Source organism: Meleagris gallopavo, chromosome 13 (genome assembly GCF_905368555.1).
Source record: "Meleagris gallopavo chromosome 13, MGAL_WU_HG_1.1, whole genome shotgun sequence".
NCBI classification, from domain to species: domain Eukaryota; kingdom Metazoa; phylum Chordata; class Aves; order Galliformes; family Phasianidae; genus Meleagris; species Meleagris gallopavo.
Genome location: NC_139416.1, coordinates 5,467,331 through 5,492,041, shown reverse-complemented (window position 1 = coordinate 5,492,041; position 24,711 = coordinate 5,467,331). Strand labels below are relative to the sequence as shown.

At 36.5% G+C, this 24,711-nt stretch overlaps 1 long non-coding RNA gene across 2 annotated transcripts in view; it reads right to left on the bottom strand.

The window, feature by feature from the left end:
• Window positions 1–24,711, bottom strand: part of LOC116217123 (uncharacterized) — a 208,902-nt gene that overhangs the window by 87,839 nt on the left and 96,352 nt on the right. For both annotated transcript variants that reach the window (XR_014886226.1, XR_014886227.1), the window contains exons 3-4: window positions 24,079–24,327; window positions 691–776 (exon numbers count right to left, since the gene is read on the bottom strand). This is a non-coding gene — a long non-coding RNA (uncharacterized LOC116217123). The remainder of the gene's footprint in view (window positions 1–690; window positions 777–24,078; window positions 24,328–24,711) is intronic.

Sequence of the window (24,711 nt, the reverse complement as noted above, 5' to 3'; positions counted from 1 at the left end):
GAGCAAAGACAGCTCTGAGATAGACTTTGAGTCACAAGGCATGCAGTGCCTCTCTAGCATGGGCTACAATATTTTGTGGAGAGGTCTTTATCATACTAAAGGTGAAAGTCACAGAGAGTGTGTATTACAGTGAGGACAGCTACTTGGGAATAAGTAGTTCAAGTGCACCTCATGCCTACATCAGAGCATGAGTCCTACAACATGAGTCCATTTAACTGGAGGATTCCAGAACCTGGTGCAAAAATGGGCAGCTCCCAAAGTTTACAGAAGGACAAGAATCCAGAGCACATCAGCCCACCTGCAGCCTAGTTTCAGTGCATCCTTTGTCCCTGTGCCTGGAGAGGGAACATCTGTCCCACTGCATGGACACAGCCTCTGTGACAGTTAAGAGGATAGGGTCAACACTGGGCAACATTAATGCCGTCTGTGGAAGAAAACTACTTTGGACTGCCAAGGTCAGTGTAGCTAGTTTTCCCAGACCCCAGTGTGACAGCATAGATGCCTGAGAGCAGAAAGCCTACACCAAGAGCTGCCCAATGCCTCTCCCTGCTCCTCAGGGAGCTGGCAGCCATGCCAGGATTTCAGGAAGGCTGCTCCCCCAAGCACTGCTGGTCTGCATAGAGCTACAAACACACAGAACTGACAAGGGGGTGCATGAATATCATATTGTGGGTAAAAACAAAATATTACCTTTCTATATGTTATGAACACAGTTCTCATTCTGCACTTTTCTCCTCTTTGTCTCCTTCTCGGTCTGTTAATTCCCCCATGAAATTCTGAAAAAACAAATAAAAGTAGCATAATTACTTGAATTACTTGCTCCACACAGATGAGAGAACAAATGTGTATGGAACAGGGAAAAACATCTGTTTAGTGATTTTAAAATAAGTTGACTGCTCGTTTGGTTACCAGTCCAGCATATCTTCCTCCAGCTTACCTTGCTTATGGTTCCAGTTGAAATACAATATGGAGAGAGTGGGAGGGAGGAGGTATTGTTATCATTACAATATCCATTTGAATTATTCCAACTATTTAAATACTAAAAGTCACCTGTAAATTGTGGACAACTTTGTTGCACATTGTCTTGTCATTGCAGATTGAACTCTTGTAGGATAAAGGTCCAGAATGGTGCAAATTGTTCTTGGTGTTTTTCTGACAGCCAAATACGAATAACAATTTATTTTGGCCAAAAAGACTCATTCTAGGAGAATTTATGTCCTTAATGGGAAATCAGCCATGGCAAACAAGAAGGGGATGTAACTATAAGAAACAGTGCATTCTAATCAAAAGTAAAATATCTTAAAAATTACAGTAGACTCAATGATTCCTGCTAAGCCCCTCTATTAAATCTTCAATGTGATAAGCCAGAATTCATGTCTTCTACTTTATGAAAAAAGGGCAACCATTAGGATAAAATAATATTGAGAAATAAAATTTACCTTGGATTAGTTTCATGTAAACATTAAAAAATCAACTTCTCAGAACTCACACAAAAAACATAATGTAGTTAATATTAAGTACAATGATTATGCAACCCATTACTTTTACAGTTTGTGCTCCTGTGTCCTTGATTTCGACCCTGTTTTGCTTATGATTAATGAATGACTCACCTTCAGTACTCTTTCATCTATTTCATACCTCATTATGAATCTTTAAATGTTATTTGTTATTTGAAAATAGAAAAATGTGTGGAAGTTGAACCCTGTTCATAAATGCAAATGACGTATTTATAAGTAATTTGCTATTGCCAGTCTTTTCTCTTTTTTTAATGCTTTGTATCTTCTAAATGCTTTAGATAAAATTTCAAAGACTGTACAGAGTTTATCCCTATATAGCAGCAGGTGAAATTTCTGCTCATGTTATATAAGCAGCAGGAGTGTCTGTGCACTCAGTCATTATTACACACAAATCCTAGAACAGCACCTATTGTAAATTGTTAAGATCTTACACTACAGCTTCATGTATCTTCTCATTTGTTTTGTTTGGAACTATTTTGCAGTATAATGTATATAAAAGTCTGATGCTTTATGATTTTATGTCAGCATTCAGGTCGGGATTAAACCTAGACTCAAAAGGTACATGGAAGTTTCGTGTAATTCAGTTGAAGCAAAACCACTAATGTTTTGGTATTTGAACCAAAGCTTCATACCAACAGTTCACAGTACTTTTCTTTTTTGGGGGTATATCCTTTCTGTTTTGATAATTACTTTCAACTACAGTACTTGGTGGTTGCAAAATGTTTTCTTGAGCAGAAATGGCTTGGGTCACATCCATACTAAATCACATTCTGCAGGACATTCAAAGGCATAAGCCAAAGTCTAACTTTTCTCTCTAGAGGCAATTTACTAGAGAAAAATTCTTAAATCTCTCGGGCATCTCCGTCAGAAGACAGGAGTTACAAGCCACAAGAAAACACCTGCGATAAGCTGATATCTTGAGGACTAGATTATATCTAGATTTTACCTGCAGAAGCTGATAGTTCTTCCACTTAACAGAGCCCCTGTTATAGCTATCAGCCTGCTCCAAAGGAACTTTGTGGTGGCACAGAAATTTCTGTTTGGGCAGCGGGCAATTAATGCTCTCCACAGCATCTGTCTCCTGGACTATGCAAAAACAGGGTCTGTGCTGCCAATGGAGCAATGGACTGTGAGACTGTTTATGAATTGGGCTACACTCCAGGCTGCATAGACATGGCCAAGCTAACTTTAAACTGGACAGTTTGGTAATTTCTGGCAGTTCAAAGTTTCTTGATGTTCAAAGCTCTGCAACAGCAACTTCACTGTAAAAAGACATTACCTCTAATGCTCCAATGACAGCTGCACCCAACTCCTTCTGGAGAAGATAATCTATCTTCATGCCATGCCCTTTTAGGAGGCTGGCTCATAATGTGTAAGCAGCATCTGCACCTACTATTTTTGCCCTGTCATATTTACAGCTGGATTACTGGCTGTGAGGTTTATTCAGGTGAGGTTTATTCAGGTTGGATGCTGAGGCTATATCTGACTGAGAGTAAACCAGAGACCGTGGACTTTATAAACAGAAATGTAAAAGTCAACCCCAACCAACTGCATACTTATTCACCCTGTACAATATGCATGGCTGTTTGTGGTGCCAAATTCAATAGCTTAAATATTGTGTCATCACTAAAAATAATATAACTGAGCATGGTTTTTAACTGCAGGCTGACCTTCAGCCTTGGATTTGCTTAATATTGTTGCTTTATGTTTTCCCCCAATTTGTTCAGAACTCTTTGTACCATGGATTATTAAACTATAACTAAACATTGTCCTTGGTGTTCATCTAGATGACGATATTTGGAACCAAAACTAATCTATTATCTTTTCTTTGAATTTTGTAAGCATGTCTGTTCCAGGCTCTTCCAACAATTTCAGAGCAAACTGTACAAGAAAAAAATGTAACTGTTTACTTAAGATCATTGCTTTAAATCACATCCCACATAAGATGCATTTTAAGATCTGTGGACAGGCTGTACTTTAAGTTAACTAAACTGAATACCCATCCCAACAATATATGCTAATTTCTGACAACCACTATAATAATTTTCAGCATGAATAAAAGAGACACTACAGCAGATGATACAAAGAAAATATAAGGAGGTAATAATAAATGGTAAGTTTGACGTGATTTAGGAAGCATTTGGAAAACAAAAGGTGAAAAAAAAAACCACTTCCAGACATACAAACTGAATTTGTGATGAACATGACAGAAATCACAAAAATCTATGTAAAGCAGGTCTGAATTGGTTACTACAATGTTTGAGTATCATTTCCAGTGCAGTGTGATCAAAATCAAACCATATATGGCAGAATAGGATATTATAAAGAACAAAATGTTATCAAATGATCATTTATCTCTACAGATTTCATCTTATTAGGCAAGTGGCTTCCTATATAAACAATGAAGGGTGAAATTCTCACTTACTTCAAAGAGAATCTATTTCTCAAAGTTAACCCTTAGAGATAAATACAGGCATTCTCAAACCTAACAGGAATTACTTTGGCTATTTGAAGAACTGCAACTATTTCAAAATATCATTTATTTGTGTGTTATAATAATACCAAGAAAGATTTTCAGGCACTATCCAGTCTTTATTTTGGCTCAAAACAACCTGACTTAATTGGATGTTTATACTAGAATTACATTTTTAAACCAGAACCTCTGGTAACTCATTAGAATTGGCCTAGAATATCTGCACGGTGTTTTGAGAAGGCCATTCTACTACATTTGTAGAAAGACTGAACAAATAGAAGCAGGTAATTTTCTGCTGTTTGCAAATCCCAAGAGAATGAAAACAAGTCACAGACTATCAAAAGCACTACATGTTTCTGCTTTGCTGTTAACATAACAAATACAGTTTTCCCAAAGCACTCAAAAAAACCCCTTTCCATCTTATATCTCCTCTGTAGAAAAAAAAATAGGTTTAAAGATAGTGATAAAGGATTACTTTTTTTTTTCTTTTTTTTTTTTCCCCAAGTGATAGAATCACATAGGAGCAATAACATGACACTGGATTATTGGGATATTTCTTCCAAAATATTTATGTACTTACTATTGTCTCACAAAAGAGACAGTCTAAAGAAAGAAGCCTTTAAAAAATATAATCCACTTATCATCATCTGGAAACATGAAATGCAAAAGCAAATTAAATCTTAACTTCCACCTTGCCTTTTCTTCTTTCACCAACATGGATTGTTACTTAAGAGTCTCACTACCACACGAAGAAGGCTACAGAATTCCCAGAACAAGCACACCAACCCTTTTTAAACAAGCCTCTGAAATGATGAGCTCCTTGAGATATGTGAAACCCGCGCATTCCCATATTTTTTATAGCTTCTGAACAGATTAGCTTCCATGGCTTCCTCCATGGTGCTTTTACACCCAGGTAGCTGATGCTGCAAGTTACACAAGAAATATCTGAGTACCTGGAATAATGGAGAACCATATTTAGCAGCACAATATTCAGAAATATCAAGAAAGCATTTACCTCTGTTTGAATTGATGTTGTTTGGTTGATCAGGCCTGTATTTCTCTCAGCTCACTAAGATGATATTCACACATTGCTAACTGAATTTAACCAAAATAATACTTGTATTTGGGACACTAACCCTTGCTACCTATTCTATTACACATGGTTTTATTGCCAGCTACTACTTACTGTCCCCTGCCAAGCACCCATGTAGGACACGTGTTATACAGACTCAGAGGGTGAAAATACTAAACAATCATAAACACTATAATTGCCAAATGAAAGAAATGATAGAGGGCCAGACTCTGCCCTAAAGCTCTACTGAGACAAATTCTCCAGTGCTGTGACTTCAGCCCCAACCTCAAATCTGAATGTGTAAATTACATCGTTGGCACTCTCAGCTAACAGACACCTGCAGCACTGTGGGAGATATGCTACTGTACAGATGATGAGATTTACTCTCATTGCTTTTTGAAGACTGAGTTACAATAAGCGAGGATGCAGAGTACATTGTGCTTTCAAAGAGGTGGTCATGGGGGAAGGCAACATGATGGTTAGCACATTTTGTGAATAGGTCTGGAATATACGATTGTAGATGGTATGAGATGGAACAATGAGGTGACTGACAGCAAAGAACTCAGAGCTGGAGCAAATGTGGAGGTAAAGTAGAATCGAAACAGTGAACCATCTGCTTTCTAATGAAAGCAGCTCTACTTGTCAGCACCATCTAGAAAAAATGATTTCTTAGTTGGAGTGTGTAACCGAGGGAAGTAGCTTTTTTGCTATATGAGGTAATACTCTCAAATGATGTATGACTTAGATAATAGTGTGGGTTAATGATCTTCAGCTGGATCAGGGAGTAAAACAAAGTAATTTCATAATACAGAACATGATGGATTAAATCATGTTAATACTGGGTATATACATTAAAGAAAATGATCTTTCTGGCATACTAAATGGCAAAATAAAAAGCACTTTTGGTAAGTTATATGATTAATTAGTGTGCCCTTTTATTTATGTGCCATGATAGAGTAAAATGTACTTCTTCTAGTTACCTCCCAGGCAATTATTCTCGAAGTTATATTGAATAGACCAGCTTCATCGTATTGTTCCAGTCAATCAGGAACTGCAGAGAAGGTCTCTGTCTTTGTTTAACAGCAGATTTATTTTTTCTTTCCCTTTCCTATCCTCACTACTAAAAGTTATTTGCTTTTTGCTATGCACATTCTTCAACCCAGTGAAACATGAATTTGAAAAGAGTATTTTGATATGTTGAAAAAATGTTAGCTTTTTGTCTAGAACACCAGGGGATGCAAAGAAATAAAATGAGTGAACATTTATAACTCAAATATAATTCAGGCAAATATTTAAATATAGGAATGCAAACGTGCCAGATTCCATCCAAATTCTCAGCTTTTTCACTTCCTGCCTGCATGACTTAGCTGGTTGTCCTGCAACTTTATACCAGATTTCCAAAGGTTTGATCACTTCCAGAATCCCTTAGAAAGAAGCCTGAGGTGGATATTAAAAAGAGACTTCAAAACAAAGGAAAATCTCAAATTTCAGAAATAATGGTGCCTACAAAGTAAAAACACCATGTTTGAGAACTGCATCTCTTCCAGTCCTATTTTATGTCCTTTACAGAAATTATACCAATGATGTAAGGCATAGAAATTTTCTCTAATATTACCAGGAGGAAACAAAAGCTATAATTAGCAAAGAATTTACTTCTTTCTTAGCATATTATAAGCCCATAGAAATTGATACATTGCTGAAGTTAAGGCAAAATCCTTTTCAATTTTTTTTTTTTTTTTTAATAAGATTTAGCAAGCTGGGGGTGTTTCTCCATCCTATTAGGGACTAGCATAGTCCCTTTTCAGGCTGGATTGTTTTTAAGATTTGCAGAACAACACAGAAAGTCTGGAAGACCATAGATATGGACAATTTTGTAGCATTAACTTCAGAATTCAGGTGGAAGTGTCTTTGACAAGGACAAATTCGTTTCCTCGAGGGTCCCTGCACTTGCACGGACTTACCCTGCTCCAAAGGCATGAAAGAAAAAGTGAGTCCTGATTTTAAAACACTAGGCTGAAGGAAATGACTTTTAAAAAAGAGCCAGCTAACAACAACTAACTCTCTCTCTCTCTCCCTCTTTTTTTTAAAGTTAGTGCCAGACATCTGTCTACTTCAGCAAGTGCTTTGCATTTCCACACAAAATCATCCTAATGTTCTAATCCTGGATCCTCTCACATAGAGTCCACCCACTGATATAGAGTCAGTACTTGCTGATTAATCTTCTGTTTGCAACATCATTAAAGCTTTCTTCCTACTGAAGGGCTTTTGCCTTCTCCATTCTAATGTGAAATCTGTCTTTGTTGGACAGTTATTAAATCATGGTAAATAGAAACTTATATATTTCCAGTATTTTTTTCCATCTGTGCACTTTGAATTTATTCTCTGGCAAAGGAAATGCTCTGTCATCAAGCTCTACAAATACATTTTCTGTATAATTTCATTTTAATGTGAGTGTATGTGGGATTTTCGTTGTTCCTATAGTGCTGTCTTATTTTTAATTCCCATCATCTTTCAAGGGAGCTCACTTGCAGCTTGCAGACTGGTCAAACTTCTATTTTGTATAAGAAGAGAAGGCCTGCAAATTTTCCTCACCAGAGGCATCTTCGTTAACACTTTTGTATGATCAGAGTTCCCCCAAAATATTCTGTATACCTTTTGTAAGTGTTCCTCCTTATTCTAAAGAAGAAGATGTAGGCATTAACCAAGAGGCCTTTGGCATACCATTCACCTGTATTACATCTGTACAACTTTCTGAAGGGAAATGATTTTTGATAAATATTTGCTTTACTTTACCAGTTTCTGCCAATAAAACCTATCAGTATCAATGTTTAAATACTTCTAAGGTGTTTAAAAGACACATTGCATGGATTCTGCCTAGAAATACCAAATAAATACTGTCGTCCATCAATGCAAGGATCCTGACCAGTTATTTTCAACTAGTAAAATAAACTGTAAAATAGCTTTTTTAAGGATTGTGAATTATTAGATGCTGGTGAAAATGTCAGAATGTAGAAAATGGGTGAAATGTATCATGGAAGAAAAAAAAAGCATACAAGCACAGCTTCTTCAAAGTGTTGGCCTACAATAATGTTCAATTATAGCTACACTTTAAACTTTGTAGGATATAACACAACGTAGAAGTGTGACTTCAGCATTTGCAAGTGCCTATGATGTGGGTGAGAGTCTTTAGCAAACAGAAGGTTTTAAACATAAAATTACATTAATTTATTTGCTGTAACAAAATTAGATTGATTAGTTATTGTTCAAACTGATTTGTTAAACAATAGAACAGCTTTTATATTAAAAAAAAAAGAAACAAATCTGAGAGAAGAGCAGGGATGATTCTCTTGTACTACATTACGGTTGGCAAGACTCAACTAGAAATGCAAGATATGTATAAAGAGTAATTTTGTCTCATTAAACGGCAACACTAGTGGTTCCTCTTCATCTCCTTAATTCATTTCTTATAGTTTTTCTTGTCACATCCACTTGTTTTATGGCTTACTAACTTGCAAGTTATGGTTGTAATTTATGGTCAAAATTGAGTGGTAGCAAATCACAGAATATTTTCATTGATTACCCTAAATTGTCTAATCTCCTGTATGTTTTTAGGACTTGATTGGGTGGTATTTACTGATTGCCTTCATCTAATTTAAAAATCAATCAATAGCAACAATGAGAGGTGGTGGATAAATCGAGTCTAATGCAGCATAACTGCAGCAAATATCCATCAAAGGCTCATTCTCAATCAAATTTGTGGTAAGTTTTAATACATAAACCAAAATGTCTAAAAGCCTTACTTCTAGAGCACATCATTTTAAAATTGTGCTCTGCAGTGTTACATCTTATTGCTCTTATGCTGTCTATTCAGGGCGTTTTTCCTTGCTAAAATGAACATATTTCACTACAATAAAGCTGTAGCAAACAAGAAAAAAAATGTCATCAGCTTTGGTTTAAAGGCACTTTGTTCCATCTTCCTCAATATTATCTGTGTATAATAATGGGAATTAACATAACATCGGCTTTTCTTATAAACTGTATGCATTTTCCCTGAGATAAACATTCTAATAAGTGTCTTGATGGGAAATGTGTTTTCTACATTGAGAAATCAATTCATTAAAGTTGCTCCTTACATTGGTTTGCTTGTTTTTTAATTTATTTCTTTTTTTCCAAAGCAACATTTATTTCCTGAAGTTTTGGATAGCAAGTCTGAACTGCCTGGAATGCAGTATTCTGATTTCTTGACAAAGCCATAACATGCAGAAAAGGGCCGAGAGCAAATGCAGAACTTCTTTTTCAAGTGTTGGTAGTACAAAATTCTTTTTTTTTTTTTTTTAATCTTTCAAGAGGTATCACAACACAAAATACCGCTTTATTTGTGAATTAAACATGGATCTCCAATTTATATTTACTGAAAGTAAGTTTTCTATAGGAGCATGGAGGGGAATAGTTAAATAAATGGAACTCAGAATTCTGCCTTCATTTATATCAGGCTGAGGACATAGTGAAATAGCCTAGAAAAAACAAGTTAAAGTTGGTCTTTTAATCCATAGTCAGAGTCAGATATTTAGTGTAAGTCTTCACTTAATAAATACTGAATACAGCTAAGCAGATTCAGCTTTTATTACTGGATAATGTATGGCATATGATGCTATACACTTTTCAGGAAGTTCTGTCTTGTGCCTCCATAGAGGGAGAAGAATTTGGAGGTTTGCAGTTACTTGATTTTAGATTTAAGGGTATATATTAACAGAGAGGCACTCTCCTTCACTGTATTTAACTTGTATTTCAATTTAAGCAAAGCACATATTGAGTACAGCCTCAGAACACACTGGAGCATAACGTAAGTATTCAGAACTTAATTTCAGCAAAAATGTCCATTCAGCAGAATTTTGCAACAGCAAGAACATATCATTGCTTAATTATTAAAAAAATGGACAAAAGTTCTGGGTTAATCAGAACTCAAACTCCCAAGTTACAAACATACAGATCAAGAAAGCAAACTTTGTGTTAAGTTTGCAGCTGTCCACTTTCTGAGACCCGTGATTCTGAATTTTTGCATAATTCAGATGAAAACACAGACATTTCTTGTCATTCTCTCAAAGCCAGTTTTTCTTTCAAGTGTTAAAACAAAGACTGAATGTGGCAGTCTGAGGTACTAACGCAGGGACTTTCCTCTCACTGCACTTTCCTCTCTGCTACACTTTCTAACCAAAAGAGGGAAGTGTAAGGCATCTTATGGAGTACTTTTCTCCCAGGGTGCAAGAGGTTTGGATAGTTCTGAAATCACTCAGGCAAAAATCCCACGATGTGGTACTTATCCGAAGAAAGTACAATTTACATGCCTGCAGTCTGCTATTAGTACAAACAAATCTGAAGATATGTAAGAGATTGGGCAAACACAGCTGCTCTGGAAAATAATTTTTCTACTCCAATCAGTTTCAAAGTATGTTTTGCTGCTAAGCACCCTTGAAAAAAATCTCTGGTCCAAGTAGCAGATCGCAGCACACATTACGAATATAAAAGACAGCCACCATGCAGAGCCCCACCAGCAGTGTGCTGTTTATTAAAATTCTGACATTCTGAGATATCTTCTTGCCAAGGGCCCTCTTACAATGACATCTGTACACTTGTCATTACATTGCAGTTCACATTACTTACATAAACATGCCACAGGGAAACCATGACTGTTATAATTTTTATAAGATTGAAAGGTAGCCATTGTGATCATTAAAACAAACCTGAGAGAGCCTTCCTGATGATGGAATAGATTCAGTTACTTCTTCCTTCTCTGTGGGTCATTAGTTAAAAAGGGGAAGGCGGGGGAGGAGGGAGAGAAGCCCATATACTGCAGGTGTTTTATCCTTTGTAAGGAGACTGCACTGAGACAAATGATTCTAGCTGGCATTTTGTACACACCGGAGATTGCTTATCGATCCAGATCAGAATATTCAGGCTGGCCCCGGGGAAAAGGCAGAGTATTTTCTGAGGGAGTTAATAACCTGGCAGCTGAGCTGTCTTGTCCAATTCACTGAACCTAGGGCTCTAATCAGGCCAGAGTTTCTTATTTTGAGAAATCTTGCCATATGTGTCTGCTAGCTGCCTTCCACTCTATTGGACCAGTGACAGTGATTGAAATGACAGCCTATAGATGGAGCCTAATCAAATTGTTTATTATCAGCCTAAATCAATATGTATAGATTGTTGAAACATCACTGTCATGCTATGGAAAACTCGTACTAATACTACATGCTGCAGGTGTAATTCTAAAATGTATTTTTCCACCCTAAATTACATCTGAATTTAACAGAGTAAAAGAAATTATAGTGGTGTATGAGACAGTGAAAAATATACGTGTTTACACATTCCAATAAAATAACATTAAGGATTAATGCTAAAATGTCATGTTGTGCACTGCTTAAATATGTTATCATGTTCTCCGCACGGAAGAGAAGCAACAACACTGTGAGAAAGGAAAAAGGGATTGAAAAGAGAAGCATTTTGTCTTTGCTATAGAAAGGGGAATATCTCATGCAGGTTTGTGCAAAGACATTCAGCAAAGCAAAACAAATTCCAGCACACCTAACATCAAGTTTTGAGCATGCAGTCCGCAGAGATGAAACATGCAGCAATGCGAATTCCTTTGGTACTGCACAAATATTGCTCCAAAAAGCCTTTCAATGAGCTTGGAGCATGAGGTCTAATGATTTGACAAAAAGGCCAGCAGGGCAAACAGCTTGCACTCTGAATTCAGAAAATAAAGACTAATTGCAAGCATGTAAAATATAACCCAAGAGATAGTTTCATAAATAAATCTATATCTTCTGACGACTCTTGGATATTCTTTCTGCACAGAAGATATATAAATTCATTATACAGAGGAAAAAAATAATAACATGCAGTGAATTGGTTTCTATAGGCTTAACTAACTTATCAAGCAGAACAATTCAAATACAAAAAAAAAGAAAAAGAGACAGAGGAGGCGTATTCCAGAAGGCACGGCACTGGGAAGAAGCACCTCAGCTTTGGGATAGCCCCAGCAATCTCTATGGCCCCATGGAGCCCACTGAGCAGTGCACGTGTGAAATTCTCTAGTGTAATTGACCTGAAACAAATAATTACTTGGAGGACCCAGCAAGAGTTGATTATGTATTCTATAACTTTTGAAGTAGGCCTACTGGCAGAAGTCTGCACTACCTAAGGTGTCCTGTAGAATAATTTATTGCCTTGCCTCTCAAGAAAAGAATTTTCAAAACAATTTTAAAGTACTCTGGCAAGGTAAAGGTGCCTTAACCTTGGAGTAAATTATACTTTTTGCCCTGAAGAATAGCGTAGAGTAACCTTCAGGTTAATTAATCTTTGCAATGTAATACACTCCTGTTTAAATATCATTTACATCGTGTGATTATTGGGTTGAGTCAAACGTATAACAACTTTCAGCATTACAGCATAAGTGTTAATAAAAATAATATTGCCCTGTAGGTTGTACTGATTTAAAGTGGTGTGTTTTTCTTTAGGTAAAATGTACTTTTCTTACCATGGGCATTCAGAGCTGTCCAAATAGCAATTATCTTTGGCTGACTGATTCTAGGAATTTTCCTGTTACATTCAAAATAAGAATTTCTTCATTGCCACTTTAAGAAACAAAGTTACTTATTCAGCCTAGAACTTCAGCATGTAATTTTTTCTAAGCATATGCTTAAATCCCTCCCAAGCCAGGGAAGGGGATAAGCAAATGGCTACCCTCAAGCATATCCTTAATCCCTGATGATTTCAGTGGGACTTTCCCTTAAGTTTTGAACATGTTGCATACTCCTGGCTAAGCATAAAATATGAATACAGGTGGCTGAGTTAGGCACACAGCTGGCACAAAACCAGAACTAAACACTACTTTTAAAGTGTTTTGACCAAAATCCAGCAAAGCACTTAAGTCTAAACATAGTGCTGATTTAACTATCCCACCTTACAGTTACACTGGTGCAATTTCCTAGCATGGATATACTTCTGTTAGTATTTACTCTGGCATAAGTGAACAAGACACTTTTAAAGAAATGACTGCCACTGAAAAAGTCCTGGAGAGGTATGGTAAATGTGCAACAGACAATACCAAATTTGAACAAACTCTCTCTCTCTCTCTCTCTCAAAAAAAAAAAAAAAGAAAATAAACTCCTCTGCTGGAGGAACATAAGAAAATAACCTGTGAGCTTTGTTAAAACGCACAGCACAGCAACTGCAAAGTCCCACTTTTTCCCCCAGCTGTCTGACTTGTTCCCTAACCATGGTGAACCTGCCAGGTGATGTATTTAATTTGCACGGTGAGAAGAATAGAATCACTAGGTCTAACTTTGAAATTAAAGAAATCCTCCATTGAATGAAACTGGAAAAATGTCACAAGTTTCAGCAGGGTGGTTCAACCATTGCAGGTCAATATTATTGCAAAAAACTGTATTTTCCTCCATGGTTAATCATTTTATAATGCTGGAACAACATTGTTCCTTTTTTTTCCCCTCCTACAGCAACAACAGACAGGAAGAATTCTGCCAAAAAAAAATTTCCCAATGAGTGAGTCACTAATCACATATACTTTCCTGGTTCTATAACTTGAAACATCACAGTCTGCTATTGAGGAGACTTTGGTTCCAAGTGAAATGATACATGATTTAAATAGAATGCTAAATCATCTGCAAAATCAGAACTTTGGGGTTTTTGTTTGTTTGGTTGGTTTGGGTGTTCTTTTGTTTGTTTGTTTGTTTTTTAATTGAGTATTGCCCATCAAAGAGATATTACATTCTTGACTCATTTCAAGTTAAAAAAAATTTTGGTGTTAATTTTCCCATACAGTGAGACATACTTCTGTATGTAAAACTAAGTTCTACTGTTAGAAGGTCTACAGATTCACTGTTGCTTCCTCCCACCGTCTTGTATAAACAAGACAGACATTAAGAGAAGATGCACAGTGTACCAAATTCTCATGCTATTCAAAGAACATAGTCCAAATCAGATTGTTCAGGACACACAAAATACAGTATTAGAGTCACCAGTGCAATCTTTACCCTGCCTCCTTCTTAATAAGGGTTGCAACTGTCAGACTATTGCTGTCTTTCATTAAATGCATCCTCTATCAACATACGGATAATACTAATTCAGTGAATATTAACCCACAAAAACTTATGATCTAAATGTATTGAAAGGTAAAATAAAAATATTTTTATTTACTACTTGCAATGATCTCTGCTGTACTCAAAGTGATTGCTATAAATTTCTGTACAAAACAAATAAACAAACAAACAAAAAAACACTGCCAAAATTAAGAATAGCTGAAGTTTTGCCTGTTTTTCTGCTAGCCTTTGGCAATCCACTTTCAGTTTTCTTGGATACCATACAGAATTTAACTTCCCTTTTTGTCATATGAACCATAAGGCCAGTGACTCCAATTAAGTACATTTCTCCACTACCAACAAACAAAGCCACATGTTGAACTATTTTAGTTTCTTCAGCTGCATTGTGATGTTGCTAAATAAATCCAGTAACGTCATAATAAAGCCATACTTGTGCTCAGACTCACACAGTTTGCAACCTAAATGTCAGAACCCAGAAATGGATGAAAAGAGAAAGGACAGTAGAATATAGACTGGTGTCCTACAGAATCTCTATACACAATTCTGTTTCATTAACAGGATGCACAAATAATTCACTGTACAAATCAGACCTGCAGATAAGTTTGCCTTCTAAACTGTACTTTAAACCTCATATTTAATAGCTCTTATTATATTAACCAAATAACCAAGCTCTTATTATATTAACCAAAATCCAACTCCCTGAACAAAAATTCTGGCTAGACTTGTACACTTCAAAAAAACAGAGAAATGTGGAAAAGTGTAATATTAGAAAGTTCTAAATTCACACTACACTTCAGCAGTATAAAGAGGGATAATCAAGAACTGTGATGGTGAACTTCTGCAAGACAAAGTTTCAGAAGTGAAATCCATTCCAACAGTGCAGGGTCACGCTGCTCAGCTTAACTACAGCACCTTGTCTTCATCAACTGGAAAAACAGTTAGTGTGCTGTTTGCAGAGTGCTGGCAACCATCCTGAATATCTTGCACTCCCATTCTTTGTGTGGAATTACATATAGCAGAGATGACAGGTGATCCTCCTGGTGAGTCCAGCTATGCTTCTGGACAGATAACACACGATAAAATGGTACTGATCATGCTGTTCTAAGATATTAAGATAGATCTATAGAAGTGAAAGTCAGTCCTGAAGAAGTATCACTATCTATTTACTTGATGCCTAGAGGAGGTGGAACAACTTAAAAAATATATATATACATATACAAAGGAGACTTCTTAAATGCTTTATGGATCTTACCTTGATAAGCACAAAGGAAAATTCCAAGGATTTTGTCTGCAGAGAGAAAATTGCCTAAATTGTCTGGAAAAAATTTTTTGACCCACTCAGGTTGTATGAAGCTTGCTGTCAAAAACATCCCCAAGTTCTCCCATCTTAAGCACTTGTGCTTCCTGCTCAGAACATGCAGCCTAATGATAAAAACCCCACTACTTAACTGTGATAAAGACTGCAATAAGATGATGCTTTAATAGCAATCTGTGAGTTGATCTTTAGGTAGTTTAGAAATATTTATTTTCTTAGGTATAAATTTACAGATAGCGCATGCAAAGAATTGTGAGGTTTCATTATTCTATTATTTTCAGTAGAACATTGAGCACATCAGTGCTACAACAATACAAATTAAACAAACAGAAAAAGTAAAGTAATTAAAGCTGAGCAGTGAGACTGATGAATTCAGAGGTAGTGGAAACTTCTGTAATGCATATTCAAAGAGCCTGAGTAATCAGGTGTAACTGTAGAAAGGTTGTTAACATGCCCATCACTGCGTAGTTACGAAATCTACTTCACAGAGGAACCAAGTTCACTGCTTTCATGGCCTTCAGATAAGTACACAAAATTAGAGAGGAAATATGGTGCTGTGAATTAGCAGGTAGGAAGTTGCCTTAAGTCATTATAGTTTGATTGTTTTGTTATGTTTTGTTATCCAGTTCTGTGTTGTCCTCCCCTCTCAGTACAAACCAAGGAGGAGATGTTCAGAGGATGAGATGTTCAGTAGTCTGGATCACCTCTCCTATAACGAGAAGCTGAGAGAGTTGGGACTGTTCACCTTGAGAACAGGAGGCTCAAGGGAAATTTTATCAGTGTGTACAAATACCTGAAGGATGGATGAAAAAAAGACAAATTCAGACTATTTCAGTGGTGCTCCGTGCTAGGACGAGAGGCAACGGGGACAAGAGGGAACGAGGGAGGTGCCATCTAAATATCTGGAAGCACTTGTCAAGTGAGGGCAACATTAAAGAGATGAAGACAAATCTATAGAGACTCATCTATATGGTAGCTGTAGCACACTGAGTCATTTTTGGTTGGAATTCTTTGTAATAAACATAGGCAATGATAATTTCAACAATGTGACATTAAATCTAACATGGAACATATGAAGAACCATGTGTAGTAATCTGATAAAGTAAATCAAAATAATGCAAAAACAAATAAAAGCCACCTTGTCTGCCTTGGCAATAGTGTAGTAAATGATATGTCTGGTATAACAACAGAATGGAGGAGAAGACAGGACATCAGCTTGAATCAGAACACTGATGAGACAACTTATTTATAAGTAATCCCTTAGGTTTTTGAAAATATTTGGTGCTTCTGCATCCTCAAGCTTTGTTTCCCTACAATAATTGCAATTGTTTTCAGATAGAAATGCAGTCTCTGCTCTCACTCCCACCAGATACTTACAGCTTGCAGTTTTAGAAATATTTTTCCACTACATCACAGCCATGAAAGCTGATTACTTTAAAATACTCATTCTCTCAATGTTTTGTAATGGAAAGACACTTAAGATCCTTACCTAAATGCATGTGGATTTGACTGGATCTTTCTCTGAGTCTCTAAGGTATCATTTTATGGTTGGAAAATCAGTTTTACATTTATCCCCTTGTTTCTCTGAAACTGCCAGTAAGTCTGTGAAATGGGGAGCATGCTGCATTATTAGAAAGTTATCCACTGTTAACTTTCTATTACTCTATGCCTTTTTTAAAAGGAACAACGCGTGCCCTACAGGCAGTACTTCAGCCAGCTAACACAAGAAGCCATCAAGAGTTTTCACAAAGACTTCAACTTATATAAAAAATATGAGTTCATAATATGGCACCTAAAGCTATGCCTTTAAGGAGCGCACAGCCTTTGAATACTCAGTAAACCACACTAACTGTGAAAAACATAGTGGAACAGTTCTTTCTTAAGCTGAAGCCTTTTCTCTTTAGGTTGAAGCCAGGTCAGGTTTCAATACCCTAAACTAGGGCTTCAGTCTTCACAGAAAGTCATATTTCTGCAACAAGCATATTAAGAGGAAACTTTTGTCTCCAGGCTCATATTGCTAAATTTAGACTGTCACAGAGAAGACTTTTAACTTTTTTACAGAGTAAAAAATCTGAAAGATAGTATCAGTGGAAATGACATAGTGAACTGATGGAATCCAGATGAAAGTCTGCAGGATGTAAGGGAAAAAATGCAGTAATATCTTACAACCAAAATCTACAATCTTAAAAGAAAACAAAAAAGATCATCATGAAAATTCAACAAGGAAAGCTCTTTAAGGGCTCCCAGTTGAAATGATCTTTTTATGTTTGAGATACTCTGGTCAGTAATATTTAGTACTACTTTGATATAGTAACACCGAATTTCACCGATGCTAATTCAACACACTCTGTGAAAGTTACTATGATGATGTCTCTGTCTTTCAGATAGCTAGGTCACTGAGGCCTGTGTACTGCTGAGCTCTGCTCCTGAGGGTGCAATGCAGCACATCAACAGCCTATGCAGACAGAACATCCTTTCCCACTCGCAGACCAGAGCCCTGCCATAGCTGGGGAGGCAGTGCTGGGAGTGCCGCCAGATTTTCTGAACGTGGTGACAGGAACTGAAGGCATTGTTCCAGTCTCAAACACAATTCAACAATTAGACAATGAAACTCATACCACTGTCAATAAAATTCTGGCCAAAGGTCAGGAAAATGTCTGGGGAGGACATATCTCCAGGTGAGAAGAAAAAATTCTATTCCTACCCAAAGATTATTTGTAGAGAACACACTGTAGAGTTGGGTCTCAGCTAGTGCTATTTGCTGTGTGACAGACTATCCTATGGTACATGCACACTTTTTTTCCAGTTACTTCACTGAAGAAGCACTCACTTTCCTGTATCTGCAACAGGTGATTGAATACATAGTACATAGGTTGGTCCAAAAGTAATGCCTCCTATTTATTTCCATGGAAACTACGAAAGATACAAAGAGCACAGAACACCATCTCATAGAACAAACTCTCAGCTACAAAACACTATTTTTCAACGTCGACACCACCATCAACTCTGCATTTTCACCAGCAATGAACAAAAGACTGTGTGCTACACTCATACAAAGCTGCACCAGCAGAGGTGACCCACTGTTCTGTCACCGCTGCTGAAAGGCACCACCCACCACTTCACTGGGCTCACATTCACTCTTTGTCTCTAAAAACGTTCAGTAAGCATTCATTGACATTCAGTCAATGAATGTCAATAGGTGCCATTTATTGTGGGATGAATTCAGTGGCACACCTTTGCTTCATCCACACTTCCATGTCAGATGCCATTTAGTCAGACTGCCCTTCAGCTGCCATCTGTCCCACAGAATGAAACTGAATGGAAGTGGGAAGTGGAAAGGTTCAACCTCTTCTGCCGTACCACCAACATCCACCTCTGACATTGTGGGCCAACATAATAAAATAGGAGGCATTACTTTCAGAGCAGCCATTGTATAAGAGGCGAATTATTTAACAATATGTTAGCAGGAGAAAATTAAAAAAACTGAATTACTCCATAATAATTATTTGCTATTGGATTCATCTTATGGTCTTCTACTTATTTACAGGTAAGTTAAAAACAAAGCTATTTGATTTCTGCTAGAACTGTTAGTATATCTCAGAAAGCACAAAGAACACATTGGTTTTCCAACAATGTTCAGACCTGTCACAATTAAAGCATTCCATAAAACAATGCTTTCCCTTTATGCACCAGCCTATAGTGGCCTGGCTGTGGAGCCTGAAGTTGGACTGAGAAATTTTGCTTTCCAACTCTTATCAACTTCTCTGTTGGTGCCAAGCTGCATAACTTCATAGCTTGGCAGTTCAAATCCTATATCTGCAACAAATGTGGTAACAGCTCTGTCTCCTGTTTGACACTCTAGTTCTCATACGCTGCACTTCTATGCAGGAAGAAACGACGTGACAGAGCATAAGGTATTTCTTGATATAAGGTATATCTTGATGCATGGGTACCGATATTGGAGTTTTGCTATGCCCTTTCTTCACTGAGTTGTTATCTAATGTTTTTACCTGCAACATCTGATGTTATCAGCAACCCTGACTTGCTATTTACTGGAAGTCAGATTTTGCAGGACCCAAGACTTTCTGAACCTTTATCTTTTTTTATATTTACTAAATAAACACAATGTCACAATGAGAAAGTTAATTTCACTCTGTTCTTTGAAACGCTTAACTACCATGGGGAAGAATAACATCAAAAGTCACTGTGAACTGATTGATTTTGAAAGAGAGATTAGAAAAAAGGACTCACAATAGGGGAAAAAAAGAACACACAACAAAACCCACAAGACAGCACATATCTAACCAGATCTTGATACAGATTTACTTTGCAGTATTCCATAAAACCATATACTTATTCACACCAGGTTTATTGAAAATATACAGGTGGAAAATAAGTAAGTAAGTAAGTAAATAAATAAATAAATAAATAAAATGCAGCTGCCAAAGAAAAGGTTATTTATGTTCAAACTGTACTGGAGAAATTAGTCAAGGGCGATTCATGCATGTGAAAATATGATTTGTAACACTGCCAAGGTCGATGAGACCTTAGGGAGTAAATGCTAACCATACAAATCAAAGATGCCTAGAGGCAGTTTTGAAGGTAGATGGCAAGGCTTTAAGAGTTAAAAAAAAAATTACCTGCTAATAATCCAGATGAATAAGCAATGATACAATGAGAACAAATAATTTGTTTATGAAAGGAACAAACCATTCCTAGATGTCTTTCTCCCTACTGATTGGATTGCCCAAGCCTAAAACCATACCTTTCTCTCCTGCATTTCTTTCCTGTTCCACAATTCCTGATATTATGCCAACTTAAACCAGAGATAAGCGACACTTTATCAGGCTGTTTAAGGAGAGTTCACATTTTTCACAAGCCTTTCACTTGTCTGCTTGAGACTACCCTGTCATTTTACCCACGGCAAGGTCCCATCTTACACACTTATGGTAGGAGCATATTCACAGAAGGAAGTATCCAGTTCCTCCTCCAATCTCGAATATAAAGATACTACCAGTCTAACTGAATCACAGCTCCTGAACTAATTTACTTGTAAAAATATTTGAACAAAAAGGCAGTTTTGGTGACCAAGATACTTTTATAGGAACATTTCAGCTTTTTTTCATCATGTCTAAAGGGAGAACAATTTTAAGTTCTTTTCATTTAACAATTTTCCACTCTAAATTAACAAATAGCAAATAACTTGTTTTTCCTTTAATTTCATTTTTAAGCCCAGAATCTGAACAGAGTACTCCTCCCTTTGTTTGCCATAAGTTTCAGATTGTCTTTTCAATACATTGGATAAAACAGAAATATGTTTCCTACACATCTAAGATTTTGGGATACAGATCTAGTCAAAGATATCTGAAATCAAATTCATTTTTAAAACAAGTTTTTGAAGACATTGAGTTAGAGTTATCAAAATTACTAACAGAATGAATATTTCTGAGTCAGATCCTCCCAAACCTAAACTTGCCTGCAAGATGAATTCAAGATAGAACTAACAAATCAAACTTACTGCATTTATTCACCTCTTAATAATTAGTATCGAGTTCCTAAATGCTCTTGTATTATATTAGGATCTCACAAACATTCCACAAGGAGATCTTGATATTATTCTTGAAGAGATTAAAACCATTTTTGATGTTTTTTCCATGTAGGTTAATTGTTAAGTCGTGACAATTGCTATCTTCTCATACTCTTTTCTTTTTCATGCCCCTGTTAAAAAATCCCATGTTTTCTTCAACCTACTCCTATTGGCTGTGGTTTTCAATGGCTCTGCCACCTTGCTATCAGAAAAAAGAGACTGACTAGATGTGCAGACTTCTCTGATTTAGGACTGAAGTGATTAATCTGGTATACTCAGAATCTCAACATGAGCAAACAGAAAGGGTGAGAATAATGCGAAAGATCATGTTGTGTACAGCAAATCATAGTAAGTACATAAGGACCAGCTGACTACATGGAAATGACTGTAATCCAAAATCAGGCAGCCAATCCAAATCTGAAAAGTGTGCAGGAAGAAAAAGAAGGAAAGCAAAGAGGAGGAACATCAGTCAAACAGGTAAAACTGCTGTGTTCTACATCACACAGTTTTTACTCCAGGTGGAAATTGGGTAGAATTCAAGCAGATGATTATGAAATGTATATCTGTGAGACAGAAGGGCAAGTCTCCTTTTAAATCTTGGTGACAGAGAGACTTCTGCTCTTTTAATCTTTCTCAATTTTCTTTGTTCATTTCCTCAGTTCCTCAATCTCAGGGCCATTCTGAACCCAGAAATTATAGAATTTGATTAAAAATATCAAAAGATTGAAACAATATTTGATGACACGTGAGCTGCCAGCACAGTTTGATCTCCATGGGTGGCAGTCATCAAAGACTAAGTGCCACAACCCCTGACTTTTTTCCTGCAAACAGAAGCGTGCTGACTCCTATCTCTGTAAGGTAACACACTGAACTTAGCAAAGACGAAGTTTTTGCAGTCCTCTAGCTCTGGAGAGGTTAAGAGTGCCAGATAAACTGCATGGAAAATACAGATAGAAAATATAGTAAGAACCATTGTATGTGTTAGTCAGTGGTTATCCTGGCAAATGCTTTACTGAAGAGCACATGTTAAGCACAGGAGTCACAGCTGTTCAAGACTTCTTGGGACTCTTGAGACTAGGCCTGTACACAGATGATTCCTCACATGCAATTTCCCCCTCCTTCCCTTCAGAAGAGGAGGGGTAGCTGAAACCACGATACTCTTCCTTGAGGCAAGTTGGAAAAGATCAAACAGTATTTGCTTGAGGTTTCCAGTGAAATTTTGCCAGAGGACAAAGGGTTTCATGGGCCAAGACAAACCAGAAGCTCTACAAGTCAAGGAGAACTGTGTTTGTTGGCTGAGTTTAGGAATCACTTGAAGCAAAACTACAGAGCCAACAGCAGCTGTTTCTACCCTTCTTTTGTGTGTGTGTGTGTGTGTGTGTGTGTGTATCAGCACAGCATGTAAGTAATCTGTAATTTGCTATGGACTTGGACTGGAAAAACCAAATATATAGTATTGCAAAATTGAAATCCAAAAACTATAGTATTTTAGGAGACCTGTAGCTAGTAAGCTGAAACTACTATTCCTGTTCGCATTCCATTTTCTAGTTTGCTCACAGCACTCTTTTCCATTTTGATGTGTTTAACTTGAATGCTCAAGTACTGTTTTGCATGCCTTTTCTTAGATTTTTTTAATGCATACAAAATTGTTCACAACGTCCCTTAGAATGACTGCACTATCCTACCTCCCAAAAGGCTGGCAAAAAACACAACTTATTTCTGCATGTAGCAACAACTAACTGAAGTAGTCCTAAATGCAGATGGGTTTGCCCAAAGAGGCAAATGCAGAAAGACAGTAATTTTCAAAGAATATTTATTTTTACACTAACTAATTTGTAGAATTATTTTAGAATAAATTCAGGGCAAATACTAGGAAAAAGAAAACAAAAAAAGAAAAAAAGAGTAATATTCTGTACCTTGTTTTCTCATTTAAGACCAAATTGTCACAAGATATTTTATATAAACAGGCAAGACTAATAACACTGAGGGTGCATAACCAAATAAAATAGAATATTATTTTAAGAAATAAAACCCAGATAAAATAAAATGGTAGTTCAGGAAATCTAAAATAATTTACATTAGCTGAGGATCTGTCCTTAAGTATTAAAACAACAATCTTGACTCTTCACTTGCTTTTTCAATTCAGGCTTTATCGACGCTTTGCAGTTCAATGGTACAAATTAAGAGAAATTCTACTGTATGTTGTTTCTAGGCAATAACACATCTGTCATTTGCAAAAGAGTTAAGACTCAACTGGTTAGGTTTTCAGAAAGATAGGGTGAAGAACAACGATCTAAACATATGCAAAAAGACAATTTAAGCTAAATAAAATACTACCTAGAATTTCTTTTGGACACTATTACTAACGAACTTCCCTGGTCCTATGAAAAGAGACAGGAAATTTTAAGTAACTGTGAGCATCCTAGGCTGTCACTTAACACATCATCTGAATGATGAATTTACTGGGCCCATACTTAACTATCATGTAACCTGCATTATAGTTTACAAGATGGAATTATTTTGTCTTACATGACATTTTCTGGGCCTATTTATACTTGCAGTTATACCAATGAAAATTTGGAACAAGTCCATTAAAGACAATGACTCTATAAAATCAAGGTAAAATGTTACTCAGACCTCCCATGCAATTTAATAATTGCATTACAAACCAGGACAGTCTCCTGCTCGGTAGCAAAAGCATTAGCTTTCCATTGGTAGAAGGTGGAACTGAGTACCAGATATCATGCACTTCTACAAACAAAGACACATTAAGCTTGTGCTTTTCTATAGAGGCTCAAGCTCATCTGATGTGGCACATGATGTGTTGCATGTGAATATTACCTAGCACTTCCTATCAAAAAAATAAAGAAGGTGAGGAATTTAGAAAGCTATTTTTGATTATAACAGCATTTTACTTTGCATAACTTGGAAATTACTGATTTTTATTAATACCATTAAAAAAAATTGTTCCACTTTCTATTTGGATTGAGCTTACCTTCTCTTGTGAGTTGAAAGCTTTCCACAACCTTAGATCAGGCAGGAGTTTGTCTTCTGTTTCCTGACAGGTTTATCACACTGCACAAAATAGAGTTTTTCTTCCAAATTCCGAAGATTTAAGTCTTCTTAGGGATAGTAATGCAGATCCTGTCTACATTAAGTTGGTATGCTTCTGGAGTGCCTTCCAAGTAGATGCTCAAGATTGCATTCTTTGTTTCTTTGCAGTAGAACTTCCTTGCAGGGTTTCCTGAAATGGAGAAATAGGTGATGATCATCTGCTTTAGTACAAAATGACAAATATCACCCAGACCCTACAATGAGATTTTGTGATCTCCAAATACCACAAAGTAAATGCAGAATAAGTGGTACTCAGGTGCTATACCTAATAGAAGCTTTATTTTTCTATCAATCATTGTATCTTGCAGTTCTCTAATTTATTTACTGTATCTCTCAAGTCAGAAGGCCAAAGGTATAAGAGGACTACAGAAATACTAATAAGTGAAGTTAAGTTCACCATGTGTTGAGTGTATACTCTAAGGTTATATCTAAGAAGTGGAGATTAAAAAAAAAAAGTTAACATTTTTTCTCTCTTTAACTGGTGTTCTAAAATAATAAGTAATTTTAATATAAA